Below are 12,500 nucleotides of genomic sequence, written 5' to 3' on the forward strand. Positions count from 1 at the left end.
TTTGCGTGGGGAAGATTTCTTTTTGGGGGGTGAATTATTAAGTTTTTTTAAAAACAAAAAGATTGATAAAATTTTTTTTACTCACTCATTTTTATCTGATCAAAAAAACTTATCGGTGTTAAATGCGTTTGGAAAAATACCCCGCATAGCTGCCGGGGGTTTTTCAACAAAAAATTAGTTGTATGTAGCCTCAAACGTTTATAAAGGAACAATGTGCTTCACTAATCTTTTTTTTCTTTTTTTTAAAACAGCCATTTTGGTGATTATTCTCCTAATTATATCAACCCGACTGTGGGGTTCATTTAACACACTTTTTGTGTTTAGTCCCTTTAATGAATAAAGATGAGAAACCCTTTTGGTCTTTGTTATTTTTTTTTTACATCCCGTTTTTGTGAGTAAATTCTCACTAAACTGTAATAACCGCCTTTAAACTTTCATGGATACACACATTTTGTGGTTTGGTACGTTAACGCCCCGGAGGGCAATTTTGTGTGAACTCCTTACCCAAAGCGCTTTAAATTAATCCGGCTGGCGGATTTCGTGAAAATTTTACCTGAACACATAGTATCAACATTGTTTGAAATAACCCCCCGAGAAAAAATCACCAAAATGGTGTTGAAAATACCACGCAAAGGGCTTGTGACGTACTTTCGTTTTTTCTCACCGCAGCACACTGACAAAACAGATTTTTCGCACTTTGGCCCGAAAATTTGATTTGTCAATTATATTTAAAAATTTATTTTTAAGGGCGACGTGCACTTTTTCCAGGCTGATAACCCAAAATTTTTGGTGATTGTACTTTAGTATACATATTTTTTTTTTCCGAACTACTATTTATATTTTGCATCTGTGGATGTGTCTATGTCAATATTGTTATTTTTAAAGGGATAACCAAATGACAAAATTTGCCCCTTTTTGGGACAAAAAAGATAATTTAAAATAATATATATATATATATAATATATATTATATATATATTATTATTTTTTTATTTTATTATTATTATTATTATCATTATCATTATTATTATTATTATCCAAAGCGAAAAACTTTGGGCGTTGTGCTGGACGACTGTTTCAGCATGGAACATCAAATTAAACCAGATGATCAAAACCATGAATCTTGAATTACAGAGAATAAATCGAATGTTTTTACTGATGGTCAATGTAAAGCGCTTCGAAGCTTCGGCATAAGCGCTATATAAATGTATATTTATCATTATTATTATTATATTTAAAAAAAAACAACCTATTATTCGGCCGGGTTTTCTGACCTCCAATGGTGGGCAGAGGAATCACTGTTGGGTCTTTTCAATCTCACTTTTATCTGTTGTGTGGCTATTTGGTCGGATTGGAATGTCCTGGGTTCGGGCCTCGCTCGCGTATAGCTGGAAAAGACTCTTTACTTACATTCCTTCACCGTAACCAAGTGAAAAATGAGTACCTGGTCGTTAACAGCGTTGTCTCTGTCGGAAAGAAATATATATTACCACCTGAAAGGCGTCATGTCTCGTTCCTGATGTTACGTGTTGCTGCTGGTCAGGAACCCATTGTAAAGCACTTTGAGCACGTTTAGTGGGTATTACTCTCTCTCTCTCTCTCTCTCTCTCTCTCTCTCATATATATATATATATATATATATATATATATTATATATATATATATATAAGTAGAGAGAGAGAGAGAGGAGAGAGAGAGAGAGAGGAGAAAGAGGATAAAATCCTATCGGTGGTTTGTTTGAATAGTGACGTCATACTCCGTCAAGACTGCTTGACCTCCAAGATGTTCACGACTTACGATGATGTCATCAAGGCTACGTCGTGACAATACTACTGCACAATTCCGTCAATTGATAAAATGTCGATAAAAGCATTACTTATCAATAGATACGTATTGATCGTATGCGCTTTGCGAAGAAGTTCACAACATTGCCATCCGAAGTAAAACGGACCAACACACAAAATTATCTGTAATCACGAACTTTTATAGTATGGTTAATACCGTTTGGTGAGTATTACTCATAAAGGGGGATGGCAAAAAAAAAAAAAAAAAAAAACAAAAAAACAAAAAAAAAAAAAAAAAACAAAAAAAACAATAACAAAGACCAGATTGACGTCAAATTCATTCTATCTATAGCTTTCAAACAGGATGAAGGTCGTTCGTCTCATTTTTGCCATTTTTTGCATTTAAAAATAGAATTTTTATAGTTTACTGCCGTACTTTGAAAAAATATGGTTTTAAAAATTTGGCCAAAAAAATTCGTCTTTCAAATATCGATCGATTAAATGACCCTTATCTTGGCAAAAGCTTTCAAACCTGGGACCTCTCTGGTCTTCAAGGAACTCCCAGGTTTGAGAGTTTTTGCCAAGATGAAGATCATTTAAATCGATCGATATTTAAAGGACGAGTATTCTGGCCAAATTTAAATATATATATATATATATATATATATATATATATATATATATATATATATATATATATATATATATATATATATATATATTTATATAAATGTTTTAAAGAAATCAGCAGTTTACTTGTTACTAATTTTCTGAAAGCACAACTACAATATTTTGTAAACAATTGTTTTTTACCGTTTGCATCTACTGGCCTCATATCATAAGTGGTAATTTGATGAAATGCTATGAACTTCATTTTGTAAAAAAAAACATACCAAAAAAAAAAAACAAAACAAAAAAACTACCAAAAAAAAAAAACCCCAAAAAACAAACATTTGCTCAGATGAGTTATAAGATATATTTTTACAAAATTTCCTTAATATCAATACGTAGGATAACTTCAACAAACATGATAAGACACTCCTCTATTCTCAATTATTTTTATTTTTTTGGCATTGCAACGAAACAGATCTGGCATTCCATTCTCCCGCCACAATTCGTTTGATGGAATTAATCAATACAGGGTAGATACACGGTGTCAGCGTTTCTTGGAAAAGTATTGACGCTATAGGAAATTTCCGAGAATGCTCACACACATATGCATGAAACACATTGAAAGTGAAAAGAAGTCGTAGAATAACCTCCCCCCCCCCCCCCCCCCCCCAAACACACACACAACCTCGCTTACAGTTCGGATTTAGCTCAATGTGACTTTTTTCCCTTTTCTTATGACTTAAGGGACTTAAGGGTGGGGCGAAGTGACCGAGTGGTAGAGGCATTGCACTGTGATCCAGAAGGTCCCGGGTTCGAGCCCCGCTTCAGGCACTTTCGTTTTCTTTCCTTGGGAAAGATTTAAAAAAAACAAACCAATTTGCTCACTTGGACAACAAGCAGCTTGGTTCTAAACCAAGAAAGAACGAGAGTTTTTTCACATGTCCTGTAATCAGAACGTATAAAAGTCAAAACATAATCAGATTTAATTCATAACGTTTTTCTCCTCTGGATACACTTTTATGCTCGTCGGAGAAGTATTTCATAAGGGCGTCCGCAGTTGTTCCGATAGTCTAGAATCAGTTACTAAGTTTACTATGCGTCATTACGAGGGAAGTGACGTCACGACTGCTGAAGCCTATTGTGACGTAAATTTGGGGACAATGTGATGTTTCACGAAAGTTACGGCCAGGCTATGAGTTTATAAGCCTGACATAATTGCGGATAAGGCTGAAATGATCTACAATTATTGCCAGCGCCGTGAGCCACCAACCCAAAAAATAAAAGAACTAAAAATTATTTCGATTATTTTTGAAGTTCTTTTCAAAGCGCTTTAAAAGAAAAGGTTTTTTGTATTCATTTTTATATAATATTACGTTTTACAGTCCAAAACTGCTAGCAGCTCAACCGTTTATAGTCTGATTGATAAATAAATTCTATTGAGAACTAATCACCCAAGTGGCGGTATATAAAAAAAACAAAATGAACGATGTTGGATGACACAAAATAGCGGATAATACTAACGAAAGAGTGAAAATGGAAAGGCTTCGTATGGGAACAAAACAGACAATGGACGTTTCGGGTACAAACCCTTCGTCAGCACAACAATACACAAATAAACGTGGAAAACAAATAAAATATAATGAAAAATAACTTGTATCGTCTGTACTCAATGGTTGTTGCAGTATGAATGAAATGTTAACAACAAGATATGAAGTGAGTAGAAAAGTGTCAGAAGACAATAGAGAATAAAAATTTTTTTCGCGGCGGTGGTGGGGTTTGAACCTGCGACCTTATTGGTACGACAACTCCGCCTGGCAGGTGAGAGCGTGGCTCTACCGTGTGAGCTATCCACGAACACAAAAATATTCGTTTCAAACTCAAAGTCATTTCTAGATCCATCTCTCACCCACTTCTTGAGACCGCCGATTCGTTCACCACCATCGCGAAGTAATTTTGACCAGCAGTTAAGCTTAATAGCCAATATTCTCATCACAAACATATAACATAGAAACGGTTGAGACATTGAGTATGCTCCGGTTATGGGGTGAATTTTTAATTCAGAAAAGTGAGTGGAGCAGGCACTTATGTTGGTAACAACAAGATATGAAGTGAGTAGAAAAGTGCCAGAAGACAATAGAGAATAAAAATTTTTTTTCGCGGCGGTGGTGGGGTTTGAACCTGCGACCTTATTGGTACGACAACTCCGCCTGGCAGGTGAGAGCGTGGCTCTACCGTGTGAGCTATCCACGAACACAAAAATATTCGTTTCAAACTCAAAGTCATTTCTAGATCCATCTCTCACCCACTTCTTGAGACCGCCGATTCGTTCACCACCATCGCGAAGTAATTTTGACAAGCAGTTAAGCTTAATAGCCAATATTCTCATCACAAACATATAACATAGAAACGGTTGAGACATTGAGTATGCTCCGGTGTATGGGGTGAATTTTTAATTCAGAAAAGTGAGTGGAGCAGGCACTTATGTTGGTAACAACAAGATATGAAGTGAGTAGAAAAGTGCCAGAAGACAATAGAGAATAAAAAAATTTTTCGCGGCGGTGGTGGGGTTTGAACCTGCGACCTTATTGGTACGACAACTCCGCCTGGCAGGTGAGAGCGTGGCTCTACCGTGTGAGCTATCCACGAACACAAAAATATTCGTTTCAAACTCAAAGTCATTTCTAGATCCATCTCTCACCCACTTCTTGAGACCGCCGATTCGTTCACCACCATCGCGAAGTAATTTTGACCAGCAGTTAAGCTTAATAGCCAATATTCTCATCACAAACATATAACATAGAAACGGTTGAGACATTGAGTATGCTCCGGTGTATGGGGTGAATTTTTAATTCAGAAAAGTGAGTGGAGCAGGCACTTATGTTGGTAACAACAAGATATGAAGTGAGTAGAAAAGTGCCAGAAGACAATAGAGAATAAAAAATTTTTTCGCGGCGGTGGTGGGGTTTGAACCTGCGACCTTATTGGTACGACAACTCCGCCTGGCAGGTGGAGAGCGTGGCTCTACCGTGTGAGCTATCCACGAACACAAAAATATTCGTTTCAAACTCAAAGTCATTTCTAGATCCATCTCTCACCCACTTCTTGAGACCGCCGATTCGTTCACCACCATCGCGAAGTAATTTTGACCAGCAGTTAAGCTTAATAGCCAATATTCTCATCACAAACATATAACATAGAAACGGTTGAGACATTGAGTATGCTCCGGTGTATGGGGTGAATTTTTAATTCAGAAAAGTGAGTGGAGCAGGCACTTATGTTGGTAACAACAAGATATGAAGTGAGTAGAAAAGTGCCAGAAGACAATAGAGAATAAAAAATTTTTTCGCGGCGGTGGTGGGGTTTGAACCTGCGACCTTATTGGTACGACAACTCCGCCTGGCAGGTGAGAGCGTGGCTCTACCGTGTGAGCTATCCACGAACACAAAAATATTCGTTTCAAACTCAAAGTCATTTCTAGATCCATCTCTCACCCACTTCTTGAGACCGCCGATTCGCTATTAAGCTTAACTGCTGGTCAAAATTACTTCGCGATGGTGGTGAACGAATCGGCGGTCTCAAGAAGTGGGTGAGAAGTGGGTTGGTTTGAGGCGGACCGGTAGAGATAGGAATTAGAGAGAGAGAGAGAGAGAGAGAGAGAAGAGAGAGAGAGAGAGAGAGAGAGAGAGAGAGAGAGAGAGAGAAAGAGAGAGAGAGAGAGGGGGGGGGGGGAGGGAGAAAGAGAGAGAGAGGGGACAAAGAAAGAAAGAAAGAAAGAGAGAGAGAGAGAGAGAGAGAGAGAGAGGGGGGGGGGGTGGTGGGAGGTGAGAGAGGGCGAGTAAACAACCGAGTGATAGCTGGGTCTATATGTATATTAATGGAAAAAAAAGTGGATGAGTGGACACAATGAGAGATAGCAAGGAAGGTAGATGACTATGAATTGGTGGATAATCAGTAGATAGATAGATAGATAGATAGATAGATAGATAGATAGATAGATAGATAGATAGATAGATAGATAGATAGATAGATAGATAGATAGATAGATAGATAGATAGATAGATTTTATCCATTAATATACATATAGACCCCGCTATCACTCGGCTGTTTACTCGCCCTCTCTCCCCCCCCCCCCCCCTCTCTCTCTCTCTCTCTCTCTCTCTCTCTCTCTCTTATCTATCTATCTCTCTTTCTTTGTCCCCTCTATCTCTCTCTCTTCTCCTCCTCTCTCTCTCTCTCTCTCTCTCTCTCTCTCTCTCTCTCTCTCTCTCTAATTCCCTATCTCTACCGGTCCGCCTCAAACCAACCCCCCCCCCTCTCCCTGTCCCCCCCCTTTTTTTTCTCTCTCTCTCTTCTCTCCCCTCTTTTCTGTCTATCTACCTATCTATCTGTCCATCTATCTATCTATCTATCTATCTATCTATCTATCTATCTATCTATCTATCTATCTATCTATCTATCTATCTATCTATCTATCTATCTATTTATCGGTGTATTCCACTTTACTATCGCATCGTTCCTTCGCGAAGATTCGACCTTCGCTCATCCAACAACCCCCCCCCCCCCCCCCACACACACACACACCTCCGCCGTGACCCTTTCACCTCGCCCCCTCCACCGCCCCCTACTGTTTCACTACAGTTTTCTACTACTACTATAACTACTACTACTACTACTACTACTACTACTACTACTACTACTACTGCTGCTGCTGCTACTACTACTACTACTACTACTACTACTACTACTACTACTACTACCAATATGTCTTTTATCTTCGATTATAGTCTGGAAAGTTCTGTTCCCTGACGCTGACCTTTGCTTATCAATTAGATCACCCCCCTGGGGCACCCTATCCTCTACCCACGCCACGCTAACATTTCATTCATACTGCAACCACCATTGAGTACAGACGATACAAGTTATTTTTCATTATATTTTATTTGTTTTCCACGTTTATTTGTGTATTGTTGTGCTGACGAAGGGTTTGTACCCGAAACGTCCATTGTCTGTTTTGTTCTCATACGAAGCCTTTCCATTTTCACTCTTTCGTTAGTATTTTACGATCACCGGCTTCGTGCAGCCCTTACCGTTTTCTAAAATAGCGGATAGCTGCGCAACACGACCGATGTAAAGCAGGGCGTAGAGTATTTCCATCCATTTGTCGAACAATGTTGGATAGATTTGTACATGTCACGAACTTAACCATCTCCTTACCAACTATAGATAGTTCGAAGATGACGTCACTCAGGTCTTTGTTATTGTTTTTGCCATCCGCGTTTATGAGTAATGCTCACTGAACTGTATTAACCTGACTATTAACGTTCATGGATACACACAGTTTTGTGTGTTGGTCCGTTATACTTCCGGATGGCAATGTTATGAGCTTCTTAGCCAAGCGCATACTATCTATAGGAAAATCGTCACATTCGTTACGATACCACCAACATTTTTCTTATTCAAATTTCTTTTGTACATCATAAATTTTAAAGAAAAGTCGGTGTGTTGTAGAGCATGTTTTGCTAAAGAAATTATTTATCGCAAGAACTTATAGACTGCTATTGTGTTTGAGTGATAAAATATACATCTTTATGTTAGTTGGGTGAGAAGTTTTGGGGAAAATACTGAAAATGGCTGGTAAGGAGAGAGTTAACCCTCTCCTTACCAACCAAAGGAAAATTGTCACATTCGTTTACCAGAACTTTTATCATTCAGATTTCTTTTGTAAATCACGAAATTTAAAGTAAAATGTTTTATTATAGATAGCTATAAAAACGTGACACTGTGTTGTCGAGTTCATTTTGCTTATCAATATTATATATGTATTTGTTGCTTTTCTGTTTGAGTAAGAAAAATACAATTTTTGTGTTGGGTGGGTGGGTGTGAAATTTGGGGGAAACTTCTGAAAATGGCTGATTAGATTTGAGTATGTGTGTAATTGTGTGTGTATGTGCGTGTGTGCGTGTGTATGTGTGTGTGTATTTGTGTGTGTATGGGTGTTTTTGTCTCTGTGTGTTTGTATATTTGCGTGTGTATATGTGAATGCGAGTCGTGTCATTGATGTATATTTGTGTAGCTACCAATAATTAATCAAAGCTGTGACTTCATTTCGATGCTATAAAATCTACATATTTGTGTCAGGGCATGACATAATCAGTCGGAAAGTGAAAATATTTTGGTTTTGCATTTTTTTTTCATTTTCTGAAAGAACGTGCTCCCCAGAGCATTTTAATCTTTATTTAAAGTAAATCGGGTGACTTTTCATGAAGTTATGGTCAGATGTATGGGAAAGGTATTCAGCAACTTTTCTTAAATGTCATACTTTTTCAACTAGACTTGCTGTAAAAATATTTAGAAGTGAAATTAAACTTTGATATTTCATGAAGATGTACAAATTTAATCATTTATGACAAGAACTCATTTTGGATAAAAACTGACCTTCTAACTAAACTTGGCAATATCTCAGTTCAAACCTTTCCACCATCCGACGGATTATGCATTCACTGTAACATGTATCAAATTAAACATTAAAACATAATGGACAAATATTCAATAAATGAAAAAAAATGATGAGAAAAATAGATAGATAAGTAAATGAATGAATAAAAACAGATGAGTTAATAGATAAACGGATAAATAGATGAATAAAATAATAAATAAAGGATTAGAAATATAAATAATTAAATTTAAAAATGGATAAAAAATAATTAAAAAGAACAAAATCAAGGAAACAAATTTGAAAATTTCAAAAAGTTACTTTCTGACATTTCAGTGTTTTACGAGAGGTTTCCTTGCCGAGGCCAGCGTTTTGCAATCATTTTGCCACCTATTTGGTCACTAGTCATGCTCAACATCTCTTGATTTTATTACACGACAAGATACAATACAAAATCGGTATTCAGAAGGTCTGAGGTTCGATCCCAAGTCGAGGTCGACCGACTTAATAGGATGTTGTTTTTTCTCTTGTATTTTTCGTTCTTCCATTGTCTGGTACCTTTCATACACACTTGTTCAGTTCTTTAATTTACAAAATCGCTGCACCATCGAATCTGAAAATACAAAAGTAGACCATTGAAAATACGACCAGGAGTTAAACAAAAAAAACAAAAAAAAAACCAAAAAAAAAAAACAAACAAACAAACAAACAAAAAACAAACAAAAGTGTCTCAGCCGACTTTTGCATATATGCAGGTCTGACATCCGAATCCACTTATGGTCTAGTTTACATTGTTGTAAGCTATTTGCTCATTTTTAAAGATTTCCTTACAACAATGCCCTTTAAGGAATGGGTTATCAGACAAAATAGCTACGATTCTTATTCTACTCTACTGTATAAATACCCCCCCTTCCACTTTCCTTGTTTTTTCTATGTTATCAAATACCCCCCCCCCCCCCCCCTCCCCCTTCTTCCCCCCCCCCCCCCCCCCCTCTGTTCTATAGTACTAGTATCGTTCGGCTACACTTCTATGTTCAAGGTATCAATCCAGGCTCGGAAGTCATCATTTCAAATCCCCCTTCCAGTTTTGTCTCTGGGCAATCTAGTACAAGGTGGTTTGCATTTTGTGGTGCTTGGTTGCACTTTGGGCATGTTGGTGATTCTTGGAGCCCCCATTTGTGCATGTTCTATTAGATTTCACCTCACGAAATGTGCAGGTGAAAAAGATACTCTCTATGTTGTCGCTGTAATTTTACTAGCAGTATATTTGGTTGATAAAATACAATTTTATACACCAGATCTCGCCACGCCCAAATGAGAAAATGCACAATAATTAGCTTTAAGGATCTATAATTTAGCTGCACAACCTCAAATGGCTGTCTAGAAAAACAAGGACAATGAGCTGAGTGACGTCAAATTCGTTCTTTCTATTCAAAAATTATACGCAGTAGATGGACAAACATTGTAAATTTGTAAACACGAACTAGGAGACACCAAGGACCAGTACAGTCAAATTACATCACACCGAAATCCTGATAAGCCACGTCTTGCAATGTCTTCTAGAAGGAACCAATTACGTCATAATTCAATATAGCAATTCAAGGATTGATGCATGAGAAGTTTGAGGTTTGGCGGACAGGTGACCTTTGACTTATGACTCCTCTTGTCCTAACTTTGACCTCTTTCGGACTCAGGATTTCTGCGTTATGAGAAATAAATGTCATTCCCTTCGCTTGTACTCCTGGAGGCCAGTCATTCCACGGTGAGATTACTACTACTACTACTACTACTACTACTACTACTACTACTACTACTACTACTACTACTACTACTACTTCTACTACTACTACAACAACTTCTACTTCTATAGTTACTCTAATAATAACAATAATAATAATAATAATAATAATAATAATAATAATAATAATAATAATAATAATAATGATGATGATAATAATAATAATAATAATAATAATAATAATAATAATAATAATAATAATAATAATAATAATAATAATAATAATAATAATAATAATAATAATGGGAGCAAGTAGCAAACGTTCACGTCGTGCTCCTGTAATCCTTCTCTGAAGGAGACTGATTGCTACACTACGCGACCAGAGAGAATAAATTGGGCGGTAAAAGGATAGCCCTCGGCCCAGACAATGGAAAACTTCAATGTTGTAAGTTTCAACACAGAAGGAATCTCCCATACCAAATGCAAGATACTGACAGAGCTAAAAGCAGATATAATTTGCTTACAGGAAACCCACAAAGACTCAAAACCACCTTGCATACCTGGCATGCAACTAGTAATACACCACGAACACCCAAAATATGGAAGTGCCATGTACACTCGAGAAAAATCTAACATACTGAAAAGCGATGATCACTCAGAAAATGACATTGAGATTCTCAGAGTAGAAACAACACTGATTACCATCATATCTGTGTACAAACCTCCATTAACCCCATTCAAGTGGCCCCAAATGAATCTATCCGATAGAAAACCAACTCTGATCATTGGAGATTTTAACAGCCATAACACTATATGGGGATATGAGCAAAATAACCTTGACGGAGATGCTGTTGAGGAAAGGGCGGCCGGCAATGACCTCACAATCCTCCATAACCCCAAAGACAAGAAAACCTTTATGAGTGCCCGGTGGAAGAAAGGTTACAATCCGGACCTGGCATTCATATCCTCTCAACACTTCTCAAACTTTGAAAGGACTGTAGGTGAGCCTATACCGAAATCTCAACACAGGCCTATTACCATCAGCATCAAACCAGCTGTTAAAGCCCTCGAATCAAATGCGATACCACGATTCAATTTTAGAAAAGCAAATTGGGAAAACTTTACTAAAGATTTAGACAATAAGATCACCAATATAAAAAGTGACCCACAGAGATACGACGACTTTAGAACACTCATATGGAAAGTTGCAAAGAAAAACATCCCCAGAGGATGCCGAAAAAGTTATATTCCATGTCTCCAAGATGAAAGCAAGAAACTATATGAAAGATACATTGAATCATACAAGGTGGATCCTTTCAGTGAAGGAACCCTAGAACTGGGTGAAGAACTCACATCAATGATAGCCGATGAAAGATCGGAAAGATGGAAGGAATTAATAACCTCCACCAATATGACCCTAAACAGCAAAAAGGCCTGGACTACAATTTCAAAACTGAATAATGACAAAAATACCCAGACAAGAGTGGCTGCAGTAACACCTGACCAAGTAGCACATCAGCTTCTACTGAATGGGAAACCAGCCAAGAAAGCACGAGGCCAACTAAAAGCCCTGAAACGTGAAATGGACAAAGCCCTCAAGGATAGTGAAGATCATCTTGACTCTTTTACCCTGGAGGAGCTACTAGAGGCCTTGTCCCATCTGAAGGCAGGAAAAGCATCTGGACTGGATGGAATCACAACTGAGATGATTCAACACTTTGGCCCGAGAACCCTATCCTGGCTATTGGACCTCTTCAATGTATGCGCAAGGACAAACAGGCTGCCAAGTGCATGGAGGAAAGCAAGAGTAGTCGCCCTACTGAAACCGGGGAAAGATCCAAAATCCAAGAAAAGCTATCGCCCGATTTCCCTCCTGTGCATCGCATACAAGCTATTTGAGCGAATGGTTATGTCCCGCATGTCACCCAGTCTAG

At 37.8% G+C, this 12,500-nt stretch overlaps 2 protein-coding genes across 3 annotated transcripts in view; both read left to right on the plus strand.

The window, feature by feature from the left end:
• LOC144956997 (glutamate--cysteine ligase catalytic subunit-like) overlaps positions 1-12,500 on the plus strand; it is a 99,538-nt gene that overhangs the window by 2,448 nt on the left and 84,590 nt on the right. The window lies entirely within an intron of this gene.
• LOC144957324 (uncharacterized) overlaps positions 10,521-12,500 on the plus strand; it is an 8,751-nt gene continuing 6,771 nt past the window's right edge. Inside the window, exon 1 of the mRNA XM_078888464.1 lies at positions 10,521-10,590. The gene's annotated coding sequence lies outside the window, so the exon portion shown is untranslated. The remainder of the gene's footprint in view (positions 10,591-12,500) is intronic.

Source organism: Berghia stephanieae, chromosome 11, assembly GCF_034508935.2.
Source record: "Berghia stephanieae isolate SIO BIC M18660-M18661 chromosome 11, UCSD_Bste_1.3, whole genome shotgun sequence".
In the NCBI taxonomy this organism is placed as follows: Eukaryota; Metazoa; Mollusca; class Gastropoda; order Nudibranchia; family Aeolidiidae; genus Berghia; species Berghia stephanieae.